General features: G+C 42.0%; 1 protein-coding gene across 1 annotated transcript in view; it reads left to right on the top strand.

The window, feature by feature from the left end:
- Positions 1-17,281: 17,281 nt before the first annotated feature.
- The window catches only part of PLCL2 (phospholipase C like 2), a 103,711-nt gene continuing 96,865 nt past the window's right edge, over positions 17,282-24,127 (top strand). Inside the window, exon 1 of the mRNA XM_005144449.4 lies at positions 17,282-17,404. The gene's annotated coding sequence lies outside the window, so the exon portion shown is untranslated. The remainder of the gene's footprint in view (positions 17,405-24,127) is intronic.

The following is a 24,127-nucleotide window of genomic DNA, read 5'->3' as shown; positions in this document are numbered from 1 at the left end:
ATGGGATACTTGTTTATAATGAAAGATGTCTCTTCTGTTTTGGGAGTGAAAAAACTGCAAAAGCCTTCAATTTCTTATTTTAGTATTACATAAATGTGAATTTGACCTACAATGTGAAATTTGAAGCTGGCTCACAACTACATCAAAGGACCGAGAGCTCCTTTGGTCAAGACCTAGAACCAGACCTTTCCTAGAATGCAACTTCATTCCAGGTGAAGGACTGCAAACCATCCCTCCCTCTCAATGATGGTTTGGGTTCAGAGGTGTATGGTTAGACTGGATCTGGGCCCATCTTTAATAACTGGTCAAAACCAAAGATTTTTTGAGGCAAACTGCTGAACTTTCTTGATTTCATTGACATCAAACCAGCAAACAAAACAAGGGCAAAAGAACTCTGTCATACAGATAGCATTTTAGTCTTTAGGACACTGAAAAGTACTTTAACTTGATGTCTGTATCTGCCTCATTAGTTTTGCCTTGTAAGATAAGGGCTTGTGCAAGTGGCTGTACAACCTAAAAGGCTGTTAATTGTCTGAAATAACAACTGAAGCAGCTTTCTTCTGCACCATGGTCTATTTTAGTGTCATAAATTCACTTTGGATGGGAGTTCCTCTATTAGAGAAGTTTTTTTCCTCTCAATCTCACTTTTTTATGAGGAAAGAAATCAGCATTTTAAGCATTTAAATGTCTTCTGGGCAGTAGCTATTTATCATGCAAGACAGTATTCCAGGACATCTTTATTTTCTTTGAGAAACTCTGCAAAAATACTGTATAATGTCAGTTCCTGCTGGATGTGCATGCAGAGCAATACTGTTCAGTTGCCTGGTAACCACTGAGAGGGAGGCACTTCGGAAACACTGATAGAAAAAGAGAAAGAGAAAGCTTAACTGCACACACTTGAGCAGAAGACTTACGAAACTGGTATTTGTTCCAGGTAGGTCTGGAGAAGAGTATGGGTCAAAGTTCTCATACGATGTTGTGAGGTTTTCCCCATTAAAAAACCCAGCAGGTTATTTTCTTGTGTTAGAATTTGATGACGTGGCTTATTTTTTCAAGCCATGCTTAAAATCTGCATACTTTGGAAAGAGGAATGTTACTTTTTCTGAACATACATTCTTGAATACCTTTTGAAGGTGTGTTCTCCTTAGAATTGTGCACTGATAGTGTAGTAACAAAGCAAATATGCAGAAATGTTTTGAACTGATAATGACTCTGATCATGAATGTATTTTCAAAGACAAAATGCTCTGACAGTTCCTGGATTACTGAAGTGTGAGGTGTTGTAATAAAAACAATTAATAAACAACAGAGCTGCTGAGTCAAACAAACAAGTGAACATGAAAGAAAACCAGAAAATATTTTAGCTGTAATTCAGTCTGGCCATTGCTTCCTGTTTTACATGCAACAGAACGTCAGCTCAAAATTAAGGCAGAAGAGATTAGTTCATAGGAACTAGTTTAACCTTTGGTCAACCTCAGACAAAGAGGAGTTTAACAGACTGGGTTAACGTGTTCTCTGACGCCTCCCTGACTTCCTGCTTCTGAGCAGTGTCAGAGGCAAGCGGTCTTTTCTGTGTGGTCTTTCTTACAGTAGAGTGAGCAGGAAGTGCTGAAAGCTTGCAAGGCAATTTATTGCTGCAAGATTTACAACATTGTTTGGGGAAGTTAAAAGGGTTGTGTAGCCCAAGTGAGATTTGAGATAGTCTTTGAATTTCCAGGTGTCAATTTGAATGGAACTGAATGCAACTTTTCTTTTTACCTCAGCTAGTTAAACTCAGCAGCTTTGTGAACCTTATTGATTTTACCTGTAGAATAATGTTTTACTTCATGCTGAACACCAGTATACTGTGAAGAAGGAGTGATGTATCTTTTAGATGTTGATCATTTCACTCATTACTGTGTGCTGGAAAAATTAAGGTCAGAGATCAGTTCATTTGTAATAACCTTCTGTGGCATTCAGCTGGTGGCAGAGAGTTCATGTGCAGGATGAGGAAAGCATGAAGATGACGATGCCCTTCAAATCAGTGTGTTAGCTTCTCACATTTTCTCTTCCAGAACAACCAGAATATCATAAAAAAAAATTACGTACACAAGCACTGGAAAATTCTTAATTAGGATCTCACTGATTAATATTTCCTTTTATAATACATACCTAATGTATGCATATCAGGACCAAGAAGGAATTTTAGCCTAACAGAAAGCCTTGGAATTTTTGCTAGAATCATTAATCCAAGTTACTTGATGAAAGTCTGAAGGAAGCTTAAAGATGAACACTGTTCTTCTGACTCCATGATCATGTCACTCGTTAAAAAATCAATTCCTCCTAGTAGAGTGGTTCACTGAGCTCTTAAAGCCTTGCATCCTGCATGTCACAGCACAAGCAAGCACTATTGGACAGATCTGTAAGAACCAGACATGGTGGATTTTCCTATCAGGCCTCATAAAAGGTGTATTCTCTTTTTCTTCTGTGCTTGGTACCACAAAGAAAGAACTGGTAAGTGACCACGAAACCTCATTCTTTGTGAATTACTGTTAATGATGCTATACAGGAAAAATGTATCAGTAATGAGGGCAGACAGCCATTCAGTTACATAGTCTGAACTATGTCTCACACTGAATAATTGACTTGCTAGGTTGTAGGGCAAAGAACCAACATTCAGCTGCCACACTGCGATACTAGCTTATGATTAGACAGGCAACATGATGCTGAAGTATCTTGGTGTTCCTTTTCCACCACAAATGCTAGCAAGCTTGGGGTCTGGTCATTTGCCTGATCTTAAAAAAAGCTCTCTCACAAAGGCACAGGAGCTATCATTGCTGCAAACGTTTGCCAGAACGTTTGCCAGAATGTTCCAGGGGTGACAGAAACTTACCCATGCTCTGTGGGGCAGGTTTGGGGTCACACTCAGGCCTTACTTTTTCCATTCTTTAATCTCAATACCCCACAATACTGCAGAAACACACTGTGACAATTAGAAATTCCTTATAATTACTGAAAGTGATTGCATATGTTTTCCATGGGGTTGGATCAAAATTTGATCCAGTAATTGTTCACTGAGTATAAACTTGCGTATTTCAAGTAATTTGTAAGGCAATTATTACTGCGTAAAGTATCTGTGCAATAATAATAATTGTGTATGATCTCATGAAAGGTTCAATCATTCAAAGTGCTGAATAGTCTGTGTCCATCAAACAAAAAAGGACAGATTTAGCTTTACACAAATAAGTAGTCCTATTGACCTCACTAAGGCCACTCATCTACTTAAATGTCAACATGTATCTAAGTGCTTTCCTGGATGAGGGCCAGAACATTTTGTCTTTTGTAAGACAAGGCCCCAAGAAGACCTTGTAGTCTGCAGAGTCCCAGAAAGGTGAAGCAAAATAAAAAAGGACAGTATCACATTGTAACATAGTTATTCATTTATTTAAGGAATGCAGCTTATCATTAATAAAAGACAGCAATACTAGGGAAAGGAAAAGAAACATCAGTAGGTATTTGAAACATGCAATAAGCCTGGAAAGGAGAGGGACTTTGCAATCATGATTATGTTTTTAGTGACTCAGAGTTATGGGTTCTTTATCATTCATTTTGCAGTGGAGGACTATTTTGTACATTATTGCTTTTAGAGTCCCAGCTGTGAAGGGGGGTCATATAAAAATGAATCAAGCTTCAAAACTGGCTTGCCTGAAGGATGGAGTACACTCTTTCCCTCCTGACCCTTGGTTTCTGAAGGGTCTGAAGTCCATGAACTGCAGTCCATAAAGGTTCAGAGCAGCTGAATTCTCTTGGGCCTGTTAAAAAATGGAAAAATCTAAATGCAAATGTTCTTCTTTCTATCTTGATCCAAGTGAATACAATGTGAGCCCAAGCACATCACTATGAATCAAATAGAATTCCTGTCAGGGTAGCTAATGCAGCTGTGGCCTTGCAAGTCACAATCTCAGTCAGCATAGCCAACCTAACTTCATATATGTAGTCTTTAATTTATGCATTGACTTTCTCAACTGCTGTGTTTCCACAAGAAAAAAAATCCTGTATGTCTTTCTTTTTAGTTGAAAGCATGATAAAGAATACCCTGGGAGCCCTAGGTTACAGAACAAAATACAGATATTCAGATAAGAAGTAATAATAAGTTTTAATTAAGTCATAGCTTGCAAGCTGTAAAAATATGTAATGTCAAGCTGCTGCCCAGCACTTTTTGCTTCTCTGGGAATAACTGTCATAGAATCATAGAATCATAGAATAGTTAGGATTGGAAAGGACCTCAAGATCATCTAGTTCCAACCCCCCTGCCATGGGCAGGGACACCTCACACTAAACCATATCACCCAAGGCTCTGTTTGCATTATATCAACTTTTTGTCAGCTTAGCTAGCACTATTTCTTTAGGCTAAGGTAGAGCAGGAGGGAGGCTATGGCTAGTTATAATCTGCATTGAAAGAAAAGCAGCTCTGTATGTTGAATAATATGTTTTAATACTCGGTGGTTTTGTAAGGTTCAAACTGTTCTATTAAAGTGTACAGTCAAAATGGAAGATTTACCTTGCCTGGCTGGTATTTCAGAGAAATTTATGCTAGTGAACTGATAGGTCGTCTTTAACTGTAAGAAAAAGGAAGAATTGCTATGCAGTTTGTATGTTTTACATTAGTCCTATTTAAGTTTAAAAATATACTAGACAACTTCAGGAAGTTAGTTCACATATAATGAAACAATCTTGATGCTGTAAAGATGTTTTTTTCTGAATACATTTTGGATTTCTGCTGGATTTGTAGGTCATTCACAGGTCGAATTCAAGATCCTCAGGACCGTGAGAAGAGCGTGCAGCAAGCTCACTGCCCTGGACTTCAAGAGAGCAGACTTAGGCCTCTTCAGGAACCTGCTCATTAGGTTCCATGGGATATAGCCCTAGAGGGCAGGGGGGTCCAAGACTGTTGGTTGATATTCAAGGATCACCTGCTATAAGCTCAGGAGTGTTGCATCCCAGCTAGAAGAAAGTGCAGGAGGGCCAGGAGACCTCCTTGGATGGATAAGGAGCTGCTGAGGAAACTTAGAGGGAAAAATGAGGCTTATAAAAGGTGGCAGCAAGGACAGGTGGCCTGGGAAAAATACAGGGATGTTGTCTGGGAAGCTAGGGACCAGGTTAGGAAAGCTAAGGCCCAGTTATAATTAAACTTGGTGAGGGATGTTAAAGATAATAGGAAGGGATTCCATAGGTATGTAGTGAATAAAAGACAGACTAGGGACAACATAGGCACTCTCCAGAAGGTGTCAGGACAACTGGCTACCCGGGATTTGGAGAAGGCTGAGGTTCTGAATAACTTCTTTGCCTCAGCTTTCACTGGCAAAGGCTCCAACCACAACACCCAAGTCTTGGAAGGCAGACACATGGACTGTGAGAATGAAGACCCTAGGCCCACTGTAGGAGAGGATCTGGTTTGAGACCATCTTAAGAACCTGAACGTACACAAGTCCATGGGACCTGATGAAATCCATCCACGGGTCCTGAAGGAGCTGGTGAATGAAGTTGCAAAGCCACTGGCCATCATATTTGAAAAATCATGGCAGTCAGGTGAAGTTCCTGATGACTGGAAAAAGGGAAATATAACCCCCATTTTCAAGAAGGGGAAAATGGATGACCCGGGGAATTACAGACCAGTCAGTCTCACCTCTGTGCCTGGCAAAATCTGGGAGCAGATTCCCCTGGAAGGAATGCTAGGGCACATGAAAAACAACAAGGTGCTTGGTGACAGCCAGCATGGCTTCACTAAGGGGAGATCCTACCTGACCAATTTGGTGGCCTTCTATGACGGGGCTACAAAAGTGATGGACAGGGGTAGAGCAGTTGATGTCATCTCCCTGGACTTGTGCAAAGTGTTTGACACTGTCCCACACAACATCCTTGTCTCTAAATTGGAGAGACATCAATTTGATAGGTGGACCACTCGGTGGATAAAGAACTGGCTGGATGGCCACATGCAAAGAGTTGTGGTCAATGGCTCAATGTCCGGCTGGATACCAGTAACAAGTGGTGTCCCTCAGGGATTGGTGTTGGGACCGGTTTTGGTCAACATCTTTGTCGCTGACATGGACAGTAGGATTGAGTGCACCCTCAGCAAGTTTGCTGATGACACTGAGCTGTGTGGTTCGGTTGATACACTGGAGGGAAGGAATGCCATCCAGAGGGACCTTGACACACTTGTGAGGTGGGCTGATGCCAGCCTGTTAGAACAAGTCCAGAGGAGGCCACGAGGATGATCAGGGGACTGAAATACCTCCCGTATGAAGACAGGCTGAGAAAGTTGGGGCTGTTCAGCCTGGAGAAGAGAAGGCTGCATGGAGACCTCATAGCAGCCTTCCAGTATTTGAAGGGGGCCTATAAGGATGGTGGGGATGAACTATTCATTAGGGACTGTAGTGACAGGACAAGGGGTAACAGATTAGAAAACAGGGGAAGTTTGGATCGGATATAAGAAATCCTTTACTGTGAGGGTGGTGAGGCACTTGAATGGTTGCGTAGGGAAACGGTGAATGCTCTATCCCTGGAGGTGTTCAAGACCAGGTTGGACAAAGCCTTGGGTGATATGGTTTAGTGTGAGGTGTCCCTTGAAACTAAATGATCTTAAGGTCCTTTCAAACCCTAACTATTCTTTGATTCTACGATTCTATATTAAAATTTTAAGTTGATTCCAAACCCCAGAAATTCAAACAAAGTACCTATTTACAGAATCTACTGTATTTCTGGTCAGTTTTTCTCTTTTCCTTGGGCAACTCATGTTTATGTTTACAACCAATATTTGCGAGGTGTTTCTCATGCTGGGAAACAGTGCTGTATATTGTTCTTTAGCTTTATTTAGGCCTTTCGCATAGTTTGTTTTTCCTGAAACATCTATTTCATCTGCTTTGTGTAACTACATCTAGTTTTTTTCAGAGCATAGCTTTGTATTTTATTGGGAAAAACAAAGAATTGTCACCACAGAATGTGGAAACAAAGAAAATAGTTGTGAATATGTGTGTGTGTGTGTGCGCGCATACTCATCATCCAGAAACCATGCTGGTAAACAATGTGAAACAAAGCATTATTAATAATTCAACAAGCTGGATGGCAACAAAATAAGAAGCTAAAGAAACTGTTTGGGTTTGGTTTTGTTTTTTTTTTTGCTCAGCTGAACAATACTTAAACATTTGAAGTGGTACCTCCTCAATCAGAAGTAATGACTGAAATCAACAGAATTGAATGTTCTGAAATAACTGGTCAGAAAAAGAGCTGAACTTAAGGTTTGGGATAAACACACCTGCATTTCTAAATGCCTGGAGAGCCTTTGTGAGGCTTTAAAATATATGAAGTTGAGTAAATCAGTCCCTGAATTTCATTGCCTATCTTATGATAAAATGCTACACTTAATGAAGATTAATCAAGATAATTTTCCTTTCATTGACACCATCACCCTTTGCACCTGTACAGAATAATTTATGTAAAACGGCTGGGTATTATTATAGTGCCTCTTACTTGAGACTTCAAATAATATTCAAGTGCATGAGGTGCCTTAAAATAATTAAAACAAAATGAAAATACAAAGATGCAGACCTGCAGAAATCAGTGAAGCCTACTGATGTACATTAGTGGATCCTCAGGGCACACACAGTGCTTCAGTTCTTCACTGCTCTTTGTCCCAAATTCCTTCCAGATACACGCATGCACACCAGAAGACATTTTTCCAGAGAAGATAAATGATCAAGTGATTAGAAAAGGGGTCAGGAATTTTTGAGGTCCTGGATCCATTTTCAACTCTTAGACATTTCCTAAATTACCCAGAGAATGTCTTTGTGGTCTTTTGCTAGCAGATCCAAGATCACACAGTCTGCATTGCAAGCTGGGTGGCTAGGTGCCAGCTCTGAAGTGTATGATGCCATATATTTATACAGTGGCAACAGCTGTGAGCCTTGATCTTGACTGGGGCCTTTAGTCTTTTCTGTAATGCAGATACAAATATGATAAATTTTAAAAAGATTAAAATCAGTAATCTGATCTTATTCTGTATAGATATGCAAATTTGTGTTTTGTTTCTTGCTTAGGAAGGACTTAGGAGCTTAAAGGGGGAAAAAAAGAGAATTTTCAATGGAGTGAAACCCCAGCATCCTTTTTTTGCCAGAAAGTGACTTTATTAAGTACCGAAATGACTAATGTCATACAGTCAGAAGCATGCATTTAGGCCTCAGCTGTTTTTGCCGGACAAAAAGCATGCAGAACATATCAATGTTCGCAGTATAGTCTGAAAGAGAAAATCCCTTCTTCAGCCTGTGTCACTGCATCTGCACATAAGGAGCTCTTGCATTCATACTCATTTCATGAGATCAGTCCAGTTTTCTTCTTCCCCTGTACAGTCATAACCCTTGACAGCTAAGTAAGATCTTTGAATTTTATTGCAATACTGTATCTCAAGACATTCTTTGCTATAATATATTCTTTTCCATCCAATCAACTTTTTTTTTTTTTATTTAGTTTTGTCCTCTTTTGGTTTCAACTCTCTTTCCCTATTCCAGTGGCTAACAGTTCCTATTCCCTTTCTCCTACCATGTCTTTCCATTTACCAGTTCCTCAGCTTTATCTCCCTCTCCAGTTTTGACTTGCCTTTTACCTTGCAGTTCACTCTTCTTTTTTCCTGCCACTGTATTAGAGCTATGGAAAATGATGAAAATCATCCTGGAACTCGTTATAAGTAAATTTTTAATAGTTTTTACCATTATGTCCTTTTGTCCTTCTCTGCTGTCCCTTTTCATTAATTTTCTTCATTCATCCTTTTCCCTTATATACTATTTTCCTAACTTTTCTGGTGTTTCTTCCATCTGTCCTTGGGCAGTGACTTAGAAATTGCTCAGAGGAACTTGTATATTCTTAGATGGAGAAGGAAGAAGCAATTTGTACAGTGAGTTCAAGGAAAGTGAAATGTGTAGACCCCTAACAAGAAAGAGGATCTGGATGGGAAAATGAAGGATGGAAGGATTTTTTTCTGAACAAAAAGGAGTTAGAGGAGTGCCAGCTGGAACAACTTTGTTTTCCCAGGCCCCTGATACATGCAGGCAAAAAGGTGAGAGAACTAGAAATTCTTCAAGTACTGCTTAGTTTTGGCATTGTCTAGACATTTCCCCTCCTGTTGACTCTTCTTCCAGAAGTATGTTGCCATAGCAAAGAACAGAAGTGTGGAATTTCCCTTCTGTTTTTTGGCAGAAGAAAAGTGGTGCTTCCCATTACTTCAGCTGCTGTTTACTCAGAAAATGATGGTGCCGTATATTAACAGTGAGATTTATCTGAAAATCCAGAGAATATAGGAAAATTTACAATAACTATCAGGATCCTGATTTTCATGGATGGTTTATGCAAAATATAAATGTTTTAGAGAAATGAAGAAGAACATTTCCTGCCTACTGCACTCCTATCAGTTTGTGGTAGTGGTACAATAGGTGCTTAGTTAAAGTTCTGACCAGATGTTTCAACCATAAAGCTATTTTAGTAGAGAAGTTTTGAATATGCATATGAAAGCATCTATAAATACTGTAACTTATTAGCATTTTTACAGCTAAAAATAAACAAATATGACTGTTGACTTACTCTTTAGAAGTTGAAAGATTAGGTGACAAATTAAATGGTAGAATTGACTTCTGTTAAGACCTGTGCTGGTTGGTACAACATACCCAAGCCTACAATCCCTGTTGGACAAGAGCCGATGTTAATTTTACACATGTGAGCAATATGAAAGAAATTAATGGGATTAAGGAGCTGCATTACAAGCTTTGGTACAGGATACAGTCTCACTTGCTGTTATGATGCAGTCTATATGTCTCCATGTCAAACAGCATGAAAAACTATGTTCCACCATGTGTTAATAACCTTTTTAAAACCTGTTTCAAATAATTTGCGCTGTGTGACTTTTCTCAAATGACTAAAAGAAAATTAATTTATGTCATGGGGTGTGATGAGTTTAATCTCTCTCCACATCTTTTGTGGGCATATACTAAGTATATCATATAATTTCTTGTAGTTCAGAAGAGCTACTAGGCTAAAGTGAATAATGCAGATACTGATTGCCATTCATTCCTCATTTATTCATATCTTTCCTCTTTCTGTGGTGTTGCGTGCTGTAAGCTTTCTAACAAGAGAAACTGACCACAGCATATAGTTAACTGTTTATCAGCACAAGTGTGTATGTGTTAACTTTCCTATTATGTCTTCACTTTGAAGACATAACACACTGCAACTCCTACTGTGCATGTGTGGACCCAATGTTTACCCTCATGGCCATGATAAAATGAAGACAATTTTAGAGGGAACTCGGATGACAAAAATCAACCTATTTTATTTACTTACCCTCCTATCATGGAAGAGATGCAATTTTCCTCAAAGCAGTGACAGTGTTTAGTATTCTCTTATGAAGAGAAATATCATCCTGAAATGACAAACTAAAAGCTTTATGTGCTGTTTTTATATTTTTCTGTTTGAGAATTTAATGAAAGGTTTTGATCAGCATTAACACTTTGGAGAGTTTACAAAAGAAAAGTTTAGGTTTGAAGAAGTTTGAATCTCATTGTGGGATATTTTGTTTGCATGCTCCTGTAATAACCCAGTCAGATGCCTCAAATTACAAAAATAGATGACTTAAGAAATGCCTTATGTCCCAGAAGTCAAATGCCTCTGTATATATCCAAGAGTTACCAACAAATTTAAGGAGGGACAAAATGAAACCCAAACCTTTGCAGAATTCTGGCTCTCATCCCACTTTGTAACTCTGTAACTTCTCCTTAGAGGGCAGAGTACAAGCTGGGAGATTGCAAACACTGCTTGCATGCTCCTTTTAATGATGCACCAGAAACACTTCAAGAACAGGTTTGTTGTTGCAGTTTCTCTGGTAAAACATATGTGCCTCAGCTGAAATGCACATGATGCAAGTCTTATCCACCCTATCTATCTTTGCTAATAGAAGAAAATAACAAATATTGCTCCATAGAAACCTTAGCCAATATAACTTAAAATATTATTGTTACAAAATAAGCTTTTTCCAAACTGTGGTACTAAAATGAAACAGAAAATGTTTGATTTTCAATCTTTTCAAGAGTGGCAAACAACCAACATTCTACTGAACAAGATAAGCTCTAATTTCCAGTTAAGGTCACTGCAGGATCCCCAACAGGGTGACTCAAAATTAGTGCCTAGGTCACGACTTTCAAAAGAGACTTAATTTCTAGTTTGCAAACTGAGTCCTTAAGGGAGCCTGATTTCCAGAGAGTTCTTCATGTTTGCTCTTTATAAAGTTCCACTGAAGTGTCCATTTCACTATTTTAATGTTAGGGAATACTGTTGTTCAGTTTTGAAAAATCTTCACCTTTTTTTAAGCATACAAACAGTTTCATTTGCAAAGCAATTTGGATTAAAGCTACACTGCAACCAACTAACCCCACAGCATTGATAGTTTAGAGAACAACTTTGGAAAAACTGTCCTTCAGGTTTCAATAATGTGCAGGGGAAGAGGTGATTTACTGTTAATGTCTTGTTAACGCCCAACTATCAAATTTAGTAGATTGATAGGCAAACTAATTGGTATGACAGTAGAATAGACAGTAAACATTCCTTAGGCAGCAACTGATAGGCTAAAATGGTTAATCTGCTTGATTAAAAAAAAACATCCTTGCACCTACTGATAGTATAATGAACTTTCTAAAATTATGAACATAATTAATTTCAAGTACTCAGTGTTAACAAATGCTTCCCAGTAAACAAATCTGTCAATTTAGCCTATGTTTGCCTACCTACATCCGTTCATATCCCCCTACTTGTACTGTCTGCTCTTTTTATGTGCATACAACACACCTGCGCTTTACAGATGTTGTATACAATAATGCATTATTTATAGCTAAACTTTGGTTTGGATTAATTATGAATTAGATTCTGACTGTAATGGGACTGCTTAAACATGTATACTTAATTATAAACAAGTATAATAAACAAGTATGTGCAAGAGTGTAACCTGAACAATCAAGTCAGGCAATTAAAAAAATTATCACTGGAATTGTAAAGATATTTATAATAATGAAAAAACATATTCCAAACAGACATGGCAGAAAAGCAACATTATTTAAACAAGAGAATTGCTAATTACAATTTTTCATGTTTGGAATAAAAGGTGTTTAGGATATTAATAATAACTTGATGTTTGGGTTATTTAAATACTGGTCATTTAGTCACTAGTTAGAGGTTTAAACATAGCCTGTTTCCCGGCCAGTTTCTGCTCCCACACTATTTGAGTTAGGAAAGTTCAATGAGCAATATTAACTTAGCTGTGGAACTCTGATATTTAATAGGATTTTATGAAAATATCCAATATGTGCATATGACAGCAAGTTCTCACAGTTAAATATTGTCACAGAAGTGTCTTTTGATTCCATTATAATCCTGATTTCATTTTACAATTAAACAAATAGAGGCTGCTGAGACCAACATTGAATAATGATAACGAGAAAGTTTCTTCTCCCCATGGTATTCAAAATGTGGCAAAAAAAGTGTACGATTTATGTCAGTATAATGTGAACTACTTCCTGAGCTCACTGGGATAAAGAAGGTTTCTATAGACCATTGCTGGGACTTTGGTTTATCAGAAATGCTTCATTTTGTATATGGAGCTACTTTTCAGCTTATGCATTCAAAATGCATCTGAATAAATGCTTTGCTAATATTAAGGAAATTCTGCAAACAGAATGGGGCAAATAAAAATCACTGAATAATCATCAGAAGAAATCTAAGATTTAGATTAGATATTAGGAAGAAATTATTTGCTGTGAGGGTGGTGAGGCCCTGGCACACGTTGCCCAGAGAAGCTGTGGCTGCCCCAACTCTGTCAGTGTTCAAGGCCAGGTTGGATGGGGCTTGGAGCAACCTGGTCTAGTGGAAGGTGTCCCTGCCCATGGCAGGGGGTTGGAACTGGATGATCTTTAAGGTCCCCTCCAACCCAAACCAGTCTGTGAATCTATGATTTGGTGAAAGAATTATTTGCTACCTTCATCCTTCTAGCTCAGTCTTTCTAGTTTAGTGTTTGATACCATGTTTATATCGGTAGTTAGAATATATAATGCCAGTACTATTACACTGACTTGCAGGCATGTGTCCTCAAGAGGACGTTCGGAAGTTTTATTGGTTCCTTTGCATTAAATCATCACTTTTACAGCCAGAAGTCTGGCAATGTCTGCAGGTCTTGATATCATTCATTACAGAACTGCCAAGGCTAAAGTGAAATAATTTCTTTTTCAGTGGTGTTATCTTGTTTCTATACAGGTTGGACAGATAAGCAGAGTTGAAAAGGGAAGGTTTTTTTCTTCTTTTTTTCTGTGAGACAGGACTGATCAAATTTTGCTAAAGGCCTTAGAACTGGTGTTTTCATATGTGCATCTTAAGTAGAAAAATGACAGAAAGCACACATCTTCCTCGTCAGTTTACTGGCAATGCCTTGTGATGAATGATTCTTATAACATTTTGTACCTCTTGCATGTAAATCTCACCCCCCAGAAGAAACAGTTATGATCCTAATGACAAAGTGTCTCCTGTAGGGATGGTTTGTGATGTGCACATCTACTGATACAATACTGAATGTTCCTTTAATATTCAAGGCTACCTTTCCTACTTAAATAGCAAGATGTTCAGGCAGGAGATGTTCAGATAATCTCAGCTAATGAAAACCACAAACTTTGGCTATTTCAAATCTGAAGTTTAATACTAGTGTCTGTCAGTATTTACAGCCTAAATCCTGCACATGTCTAGGTTTTCATTTAAGCTTAAGGATTGTTAATAGTTTGATTAAAATTGGGACCATATATATGAGTGATGTAGTAGTGTCAGGTCCCCTTGCCTCCTAGGAATGATACTGAATAAGTAATATCCTCCAAATAGGTTCATACTTTCCTCCAAGCTGTATAATACTTCATGGTCCCTTTTTCCTACAGTGATGGACACCATTGTCCAGAGTTGCAGGCAGACTAATGCCTGCAAGTCAGGAACCAGAGATTAATGATTTATTACATGCAATTATTAGGCACCCAAAGCAGATTTATTCTGGGTGAGTGGCTTGGCACTTCCTTGACACAAACCCAAGCGGGTTCCTGTACCTTAGTTACTGGCACTCCTACCTGAAAGGTGGATTGTTTGGTCCTTTCCTTGGTGCAAAGACAATTACTTAATAATGCCCATGAGCAGGTTACTGCTGAACTGCAGTTACACTTGTGCTCTGTCTTCACTCTGGCCCAGTGTCTCTTGGTTTCCTTTCTGTAGTGTGGCACAGCTTCCTAAGGAAAACACTCTCACCAGAACCAGTCTGTTGAACTGGTGGCGGTCTAATGACAGATAGAGGTGCCTCCCCTTTCAATACAGCTGAAGGCAGTGGGCTACGAATGGATGGAGACACTGCTCTGCAGTCTGTGGTAAGGCCTTGGAGAGGATGAACAGGACTGAAAATGTCCTCTTTTCTCTCCAGTGCTTCCACTGTGTGTCTCTGCAAAAGCACACCAAAAGGGGTGCGTGTGTGTGTTATGCTGCTTCATTCTAGGTATCTACAATAGGCGCCTGATCTCTGGTGTCAAGGCTCCAGATGCAGTCAGTGATCTCCAGAGGGCAACTGAGGGAACCTAAAAGTGAAGTGCTTTTATTCGGCTATAATCCCAGTGAGGCTCCTGCATGAAGCACTTGAGCCAACCACTGAAGGTCAGATGGTGTGGGCCATCTTAGGTATCTCTTCACTCAGCGGGACTCCTCACACTCCTATTTCTGCGGCTCCTAATTTTGCCTATGCTCTCGTTGCAGTGGCTCCCTGCCTGACTCAACTCAGTTTCAAGCAGAGTTTCAGTTCCAAGTGCAATGTGGCATTTCATTTCCCTGTATTCAACTTGATCGTGAAATACCAAGCTCTTTGTAAAGCACACAGCCATGTCAAGACATACAAATAAATGTATAACTCTTTGAATTATTCCTTGTACACAGAGTCACTTGTATTTGTCTCACCAAATGGAAACAAGTACACATGGGTACATTTAGAATAGACATTTACTGTGAGGCTGGTGAGACACTGGAACAGGCTGCCCAAGGAGGTTGTGGCTGCCCCATCCCTGGCCGTGTTTAAGGCCAGGTTGGACGGAGCTTGGAGCAAGCTGCTGTAGGGGAAGGTGTCCCTGCCCTTGGGAGGGGGTTGGAACTGTATGACCTTTAAGGTTCCTTCAAACCCAAACCATTCTATATGCTCATGGGGTATTTAAGGGCACACCGGCCGTGCTTGCTCTATGAGGACACACTTCTCAGGATAACTGCCAACCCGCAGTTTTCACTCTGTTTTTAACATACCAGCACTCCAGCACCTCCTTTCCTTCATTACCGGCTCCGAACACATCGGCTAGGGCCAGCTGCGACCCGCGGGGCAGCCCCAGCGCCCGGCCCCAGCCCCCGGCCCCGGCCATGTCCCGGCTGGCACCCGCGGGTCACCTCACAGCGCCGGAGCGGCCCTTGGCCCCCGCCCTTCCTGCGTGCCCCGGCGGCCGATGCCCGGGTGAAGGGCGCTGGGCGGGAAGGGCCGGCGGAGCCGCCGTCCGGTGTGAGGCGAGCCCGGGGCGGGCGGGAGCGGTGCCGGAGAGTGGGCTCTTTGGTGTTAGCCTGAGGCGGCTAAGCGGGGAGGGAGCGTGTGGAGGAATCCGCCGATAACCCCGGGGCGAGGGAAGGGGCCGGCCTGGCAGGACCGGGTCCTGCCCTCCGGCGGAGCTGCGGCTAGCTGCCGGAGGGGGGTGCTGGCGGAGGGGCCGCCCAATCCGCGCGGAGCCGGCCCCTGTGATTGGCAGCGGCGGCGGCGGGGGGAGCCCGGCTCGGTTACTCTGCCTTCCCCGGAGAGTTTCTTATCGGGGGCGGTCGGCGTTGCCGCTCCCTTCAAGCGCTGCCGGCGTTTTTCCCCCTCGAGGCTGCTGCCGAGCGTTGAGCCGGGGAGGCGGTAGCAGCAGCAACAGCACAGAGCGAGGGAAGCAACCACATGAATCAGTTTCTCTCTGTATCCGGCTCCGGGCAGAGGCGGCGACCATAGCGGGGAGGAGGAAAGAGCGGGGAAAAGCGGCTACTGCAGCAGCGGCAGCAGCGGGGCTGGCCGTGGCACCTTGCCGCTGAGGTAGGTAGCGGGGGCGCAGCGTGCGGGCGGCTGCGGGGTGGAGGCGCGGCGGGTAGCGGCTCCGGAGGGTGTGAGGGCTGTGGTGCTGCCGCCCGTGAGGCGGCTGGATGTCGGCAGGCGGCGGGGAGAGCAGAAAAGTTGCCCATGGCGCCCGGGGGGTGCCCCGCGGTGCATCGGCGTGGCTGCTGTTCCGCCGCTTCTCAACGCCACGCGTGGCCGGAGCGGGGCTGCTGCGGGTCGTTCCCATGGGGCATGGGGCGGGCTTTCCCCCGGGCGGGGGCTGGAGCCTTTGGGGAGTGTTGTTCGTCAAGTTCTCTTTTCGGCCCCGCTCGGATCGCGGGTTTCGCTGTGAAACACGGGTGAAAACACCGCCATGAACGCGGCTCTTGTTTTTCCTGGCTGAGCAGCCCGCGCGGCGCAGTTCCTCCGGTCCCTCTCACGTCTCCCCCCACCTCCCGCGGCCGCGCCGGGCCCCTCTCCCCGCCGTGGGGCTGCGCTCGGCGTGCGCCTGGTGCCCGCTCGGCTCTGAGCCGCACCCGGGCCGCCGAGTCGCGATGCGCGGAGACCTCACAGACCCTTCAGTCCCCACGCGTGTCCGTAGAGAGCGCGCTGTAGTGTAACGCTCCCGCCCGCCGCCCCGTGTCACGTTTCGTTTCTGTCCCTTCCCCAGGTGCCGGGGGAGCGGTGTTCGCCGAGGCGCAGCTCAGCCGTTTCTGTGCCCCCCGCCTGGAGGAACAGCGCGGCCTCGGCTGCCAAATGTGCGGAGGGGAGAGACTTGTGCTCAAAATCCCCCCGCGATCGTAAATACACGGAAAGCGGAAGAAGAGCCGCCGCCGAGCAGCTGCAGGAGGAGGGGAGGGGGACAGCGGTATCGTTGCTGCCGTAGTCAGGGAGGCTGATGGCGGAGTTTGGCAGTGGTGGCAGTACCGGCGGCGGGGGGCTGCCTTCCTCCCCCGGACCGGTCCAAGGGAAGGTGGCCTTCAAGGCAGGGGATGGGGAAGGAGGAGGAGACGGCGGAGGTGGTGGTGGCGGCGGCGGCGGGAGATCCCGCTTTGACAGTGGTGGCAGCAGGGTCTCCAACGGGGACTGTTCCCTGGCGGGAGCCGGCGACCAGCCGGGATCGGCTCCTCCTGCAAGCCCGGAGTGCAGCAGCAGCAAAGAGAAAGGATTTACCACCAGTCAACAACGGGAAGGCAAACCCGGCATCCCCCGGAGGAGCAGCATAATTAAGGTAAGAGCACTTGCTCCTCCCCATCGGGGTCTTGCCTCTTTCTCTGTGACAGAGGCAGGGAGATGCGGGTGGTAGGTTTGGCTCTCAGAGCCTTGGTTCCAGGTCTTTTATTTTTTTCTTTTATTTTTTATATTTTAATTTCGCTGTGGTGAGGGGACTTGATTTTTCCTTTGTCAGAAGTGGACAACCAGTGAGAGGATGGCTTTATACACATTCATGCTTGGGGTTCAGAGAGGGGGAAGATGTCATGTTATGAGGTTTATTAAAATAGAAGGCTCTAACTCCTGTTGGAGAAGGGCAGGGAAACTAGCTGGCTTGTAAAGAGACAACATGGGCACCAGCCTGGCAGGGAAAGACATGGATTAGACAGTATCCTTGTTATTTGGGATGCACCTGTGCAGAGCAGTTTTGTGGCTCCATTGGCTTGTGTGCATGACAGGCACACAGCAGGTGATGAGAGATTCTGGATCTCATTGGGCTGGGGGTGGGAGAAGGTAGGGTAGAGAGCATTCTTCTTGTTGAAAGTGACAGCACATTTAACAGTAGGTTATGTTGTACTTCACCTATAGAAACATCTTTATCCTTAGCTGTGCATATTCTGAATGCTAATGTTTCAGCTTGAAAAGTAGGGGGAGCATCAATGGTGGAATGTAGATAAAAAGGAATGGCTTTGTTTTTTTAATACAGTTTTTTATACAAATACAGTTGTTTCCTTTCCTTAAATCCATGGCTCCTGAGATGACGCTTTGTCTCGGGTTACATTTTCCCAACTCCAGTGAAAAGGCTGAGAACATAAAGAAATTACTCCATTGGTATAATGACTGTACTAGCTGTAAAATGAAGCACAACTTCAAGTACTTAAGAGCTGAATTTAATCAAGGTCAGCTAGATCAAAATCAAGCTAGGTTTGTTGTCTTCTTAGATATTTATATGTCTCCAGATCAGCTGTGATGGGTTGACCTTGGCTGGTGCCTGGTCCCCACCAGAGCCTCTCTATCATATCCCCTCCTCAGCTGGACCCGGGAGAGAAAATGTAACAAAAGGCTTGTGGGTTAAGACAATGGCCGGGAATCATCCAGTAATTACTGACACGGGCAAACCGGACTCGACCTGGGGAAATTAGTTTAATTTATTGCCAATAAATCAGAGTAGGATAATGAGAAATAAAACCAAATCTCAACTTCCTCACCCCCCCCCCCCCCAAAAAAAAAAAAAAAACCCAAACCCAAAACTTTTTCCCCACCCTTCCCTTCTTGGGCTTAACTTTACCCCCAAATTCTCCATCTCCCCCTCAGTGGGGATGAGAAATGGGGCTTGTGATCTGCCTGTCACACATTTTCTCTGCAGCTCCATCTTCCTCAGGGGGTGGACTCCTTCCACTCTTCCCCAGCTCCCGTGTGGGGTCGCTGCTACTGCTACGTGAGACGGGCCTCCATGATCTTGTCTGGTGTGAGTCTTTCACACAGGCTGCAGTTCTTCACAAACTGCTCCAGTGTGGGTGCCCCATAGGATTACAAGTACTGCACCAAACCTGCTCCAGTGCAGGCTTCTCTTTCCATGGGGAAGGGGTCACAGCCTCCTTTGGGAATCCCCTTGATCCAGTGTGGGGTCCTCCAGGGGCTGCAGGTGGAGATCTGCTCCTTATAGACTTCCAAGGGCTTCAGGGGCACAGCTGCCTCACCATGGTCTGCACCACAGTCTGCTGCATGGGGTGTAGGGGAATCTCTGCTCAAGTGCCTGGAGCGCCTTCTTCTTCCCCCTACTTTTTTGCTTTATCTTGTTGTCTGCAGAGTTGGTTCTCTCATGTATTCTCCCTCCTCTCTCTGACTGCTGTTTCCACAGCAGTTTTTTCCCCTTCTTAATTGTGGTATCCCAGAGGCGCTAGCGTTGGGCTCGGGATTGGCCAGCAGTGGGTCCCACTTGAAGCTGGCTGACATTGGTTCTATTGGGCACAGGGAAAGCTTCTAGCAGCTTCTCACAGAAGCCACCCCTGTAGCCCCCACTCTACTAAACCTTGCCACACAAACCCAATACATTCCACCCCTCACCTCTGTGAATTGCATATTTAGAATTAAATATGATTAAAATCTACATCCATCACACAGTCTTCAGAAACTTAAGTCACATCAACACAAAAGGAATTCCCTACATCAAAATCAAAACAATGCCATCACATCATAGCACTGAACAAATGCAGACAGTTTATACATCCAGTCCACCCCTTGTCACTTCACCACAGGTAGAATAACAAATGCCCCATGATGGTTCTGCTCTCTGATGTTGTCAGGTCCATGTTTTGCCTGTTACTTCTGTTCTATTGGCTGCATGATAGAAAAACGTGTGGAAATCCAAGACCAGTAGTGTATCTCAAGTTGTGTTACTTGAGGTCTCCTGGACCTTTCTGTAAAAACCAAGGGGAGAGCAAGGGCAGCAGCAGTGGAATGCATTTGACAGCCTGCACCCACCCTTCCTGTTAGAGCTCTGGTGCTGGGTGTGTATGTTTGTGTGTGTGTGAAAGAAATTACAGCAACAGACCAGGGGTAGTTGAGCTTGGTGTTGGAGTAACTTCATGTTTACTAGATTTGCCAGTGATTTTTTTTACAGATCTAATGTTTTCCTAACAGTTTTGTTTGTCTGTGGTAGCCCAAGTAAGATACTAGTGTTGTTTGCAGTGTATATCATGCCATCACACTACTTTGTAGTGTATGTTTTGATTATATAGCAACCTTCTGCCTCTCTGGAGACTAAACAAAGACACAATATCTAGGGATTCATTATATAGTAAGATCAAGAAGCATAAGATAAGGAAATATGTTTTGGATTATATTTCGCGAATACCTAAGTCGAGGTTTGTAGTTTCTACACAAATGATAGCATTTTGTAATATAGAATTATTCAACTTTCTGGTATTATTACTCATGAATATAATTTTGCAAATGTGAATAGTAATCTGTTTAGCTGCCAAGAACTGATTACTATACCTTTGTGTTACCATTTGGATAATTATGACATGAGTGGAAAAAACCTCACAACACTATTCAAAGTTATGTGATCCATATTTATTTTATATATGACTGTTTTAATACTTCTGGGAAAAATCACTTCACAGATACTGAATATTCTTCAGCCTACTTAGTTCAGCAGTTCAGAGGTAGTTTGAATCTGGTTGTGTAGGTGCCTACTTTTCAATATGAAACTTCTTGGAATATCTGGCATGAGTAGTAAACCTTCAGATGCTTCTTGTTGTCTGCTCTTGCAGAGCACTAGTCTGTAAAACAGAGTAGAAAAAGTAATATATAACCTATTTTTGTAAAATGTTCCTAGAGTTTTAGTAACACACATCAATGATGTAAAACTGCTCTTAAAGAAGATGTAGAGCCTCAGGGAACAGGTCTGTCCCATCCAGATGCAGATTTCTTACGCTTCATGCAAAACACAGCATTGTTACTTGGTCTGTAAAATGCATGTTTATAGAATATCCAATATTTTAAATGTTTTGCCTGCCGATAACTTGTAGGCTTTTGAGTCACAAACAGACAACTGATGTTTGAATAATAGGTCCAGTTGAGATTAAATTCTTTAGAACCCTCCATGTTTATGCATGAGAATCAGGAGCACAGAAACATATTTCATTTTGGTTTTAGTCTGTGCTTTCATTGGTTGTCTATTTTCATAACTCCTCAGAGCAGTTGCTGCCCTTTTTCCCTTTCCTATCTTTCTTGCAGTATCTGTTCTTTCTTTTTTTTCCCTGGTTCCATATTTTTCTGTTTTTATTTTGTGCACCTGCATTATTTTGGATTTTTCTTTCTTGTTTGGTACAAGAGGATATCCTCTTCAAGGCTGAAGTGTCATCTAGGATGATGACAGGTGGTAAGGCTGCTATTACTAGAAAAGCTAATATGGTTATCATACCATGGTAGTTTACTTTTCACTCTTGTGTATAAGCTGTGTTTAGGCTGAAAGTGTTAAAGCTTGTACTCTTCATCTGTAGCAATTTTAATGGAATAGCCTATTTCATTGTTTACCTTTGCTGAACCAGACTTCAGAGCTGGGGACTGCATTTCTGTCTTTACAGAGACTTTTTCACTTTCTGTTTCTTTCTGCCTATATTAATGAGATTTTGTATGTTTCAGAGGGGGTAGTAACAACACATCGTGCATTCATTAAGAGATTAGGCTCTTCAGATACTTGATTTGTGGACTGATTTATGTACCACTTGTTGGTATGTAGTGTTTCTTCCAGTCACTGTTTTGTTTTACCATAATATTTTCCTTCTTGCAACTAACTATGGTATCCTGTAATTCCCTGTAACAGTTCTTTTAATAGTCTGTAAAATGAATTTACAGTGAGTCCATCTCGTGGCTCAGAGTGGATTTGAGCATCCTGTGAACTTCTCTCGGCTACTCTCAAGTTGGCAGTGAGATTTCTTTGTTTTTATGTGATGTTCCTCTGCATCTTTCTTAAGGAGACTTGGACGTGGTAGGACTTCGAGAATCCTTAAGGCAGCAAATGATGGCAGGGGGGTTGGAACTAGATGATCTTAAGGTCCTTTCCAACCCTAACTATTCTATGATTCTGTGTTTCCTCAGAGCTGCTTGCTCCCAGGGGGTCTCCAAGAAATGCTTACAGAATGTCACAGTTTGTCAAAACTATAGACCTAGACAGAAAGAGATCCAGTGGGATAAATATGTCTTTGTTAGGAGAGGTGTTACAGTAATAAAATGAGAAAAGATACACTTAGGAGAGACTGCAGTTATTTAGGAAGACAACAAAGAGAAATAAATGGAGAAAGTTGGTTTGGCATTTTGTGACAAGGAGTGTTCTTAGTTATATGTTTCTGTAAGCAAAGTCCAGAATTTTGTTTGCATATAAGAATACTGAACTCAGTGTCAATAAACTTCTTGGCTGATAACTTAAGCAAATTTGTATATCCATTTTATTCTGGGTGTAAACTCGTGCGTTTTGTCATGCACTTGCTAAGCGTTGGAAGCTCCTAAATTTCAAAGTCTGTGAGAAGAGAGGAACCAAATTTAGCAGGTGTATATTCTAGGGTATAATTTTCAGCAGAGCTTTTCTTTGGAAACTAAACATTCATATATCTCTTTCTGTGACTGAGGAGTTATACAGTGTATGCATCAAGATCTTGTATCTTATTAAAATGCCAGCATATGTTATTATCTTGTTCAGTCTTTTATAATTTCTGGTTCATACTATATTCCTGTTTGTATCAGGTGTAAAAAGTAGAAATACGGAGAACCTTATGCAGTATTTTTTATCACTGCGATTGTTTTAGAGGTGTTAATAAAGCCTTTTGCATTCATAGTAAATGCTAAAGTAGTATTTTCAGTAGAACTATGTTCTCTCCACTTCTAAATTACCTTAGTCACAATGGCACATTACCAAGTCTTCGTGGAGAACCAGGCATAGATCATAAACATCTAGCTTCTATCTAAATGGATATAAAGAACTTAGATTGCTGGAATCAGTTTAAAGTATATGAAATTACCTGATTTTCAGTCATCTCTCATGTGTGGAAAGAACCCTGGGTAATGATGCTGTTGTGATATTTATACATATATGCATTTATGCCCAATACCTTTCAGTTGTGCTAGGCATTTTCAGGTAAACCTGATTGAGCAGTCACAGGTTCAAAGGTGCTGAAGCCCCTTAAGTTGAAAGAAAACAGCCATATAGAGGAAGGAAGGAGAAAAAAACCTGACATGTACTTTCTTTCTCCACGCCTGTTCCCCATGGAAACAAAATGTTACAGCATCAGCTGAAATCTTCTTAGTTACAGAAATCTGTGTGGAAAAAAGACATGAATGTCCCAACAATAGAAGATGTCTTGCTCAGAGCACCCGTACTAATTGACACTAAAATTGGCACCACAATAAAGCCTATATTTAGGAAACAAGGCTGTGACAGTTGAGCTACTCCTACGTCTTACCTTGGGCAGGCTTTCAACTAGACAACCGAAGCATAGCTTTTTCTGAGGAACTGTTTTTGGATTTATTTCATTTGTTTGTTTCTTAGTTTCTTCTTGTTGATATATAGTAGATCTTTCTCATCTCTTTGGTTTGTCAGATAGTGTGAGAGATCTGCTATGTGTAGCACTATAAATCCTTTTAGAGGATACTTTCTTTCTGATCTGTGGATTCTCAGCTGGGCTATAGAAGGTTATTGGTACCTTTTAGTATTTGCATTCTTCCTTCTTTATCCTCTACTACTTATTATGTACTGGCTTCCTAATTTTTAAAAATACAATATCTATTTTAAAACAATACAGAACACCATATAGTATCTGTTCCTAAATATTTTTTTCCCTGTCATAGCAAAGCTGTAAACCTTAGGTATTTATATAGTATTGTATATATGTATTAGATGCATGTATCAGGCAGTTTACTACTTGTTAACAGTGACACTGCACTGAGATATGTCACAGCCACTAAGTGGATACATGAGGATACTCGCTTCACCCAAGCTCCGTAGGTAATTTAGTTAGCTTATGTACTATAGCCCATGAAGATAAGGTATTTTTGCCAAAAAATGATTTGAAGCACGAGCTTAATTTGGATGATCTGAACTTCTCTGACTTTTCTTCTGTAAGAGCTTACATATCTATTTCTGTTGACTGAATGAAGACTTTGGCTAGTGTGTATAATAGCACTTTTTCACCCCCTCCACCCCCAGATCCTTAGGATTCCACAAAACATGTTCAGTCTG

The sequence above is a fragment of the Melopsittacus undulatus genome, chromosome 1 (assembly GCF_012275295.1).
Source record: "Melopsittacus undulatus isolate bMelUnd1 chromosome 1, bMelUnd1.mat.Z, whole genome shotgun sequence".
Taxonomy (NCBI): domain Eukaryota; kingdom Metazoa; phylum Chordata; class Aves; order Psittaciformes; family Psittaculidae; genus Melopsittacus; species Melopsittacus undulatus.
Note: the sequence above shows the minus strand (reverse complement) of the source record. Positions and strands in the feature narration are given on the sequence as shown.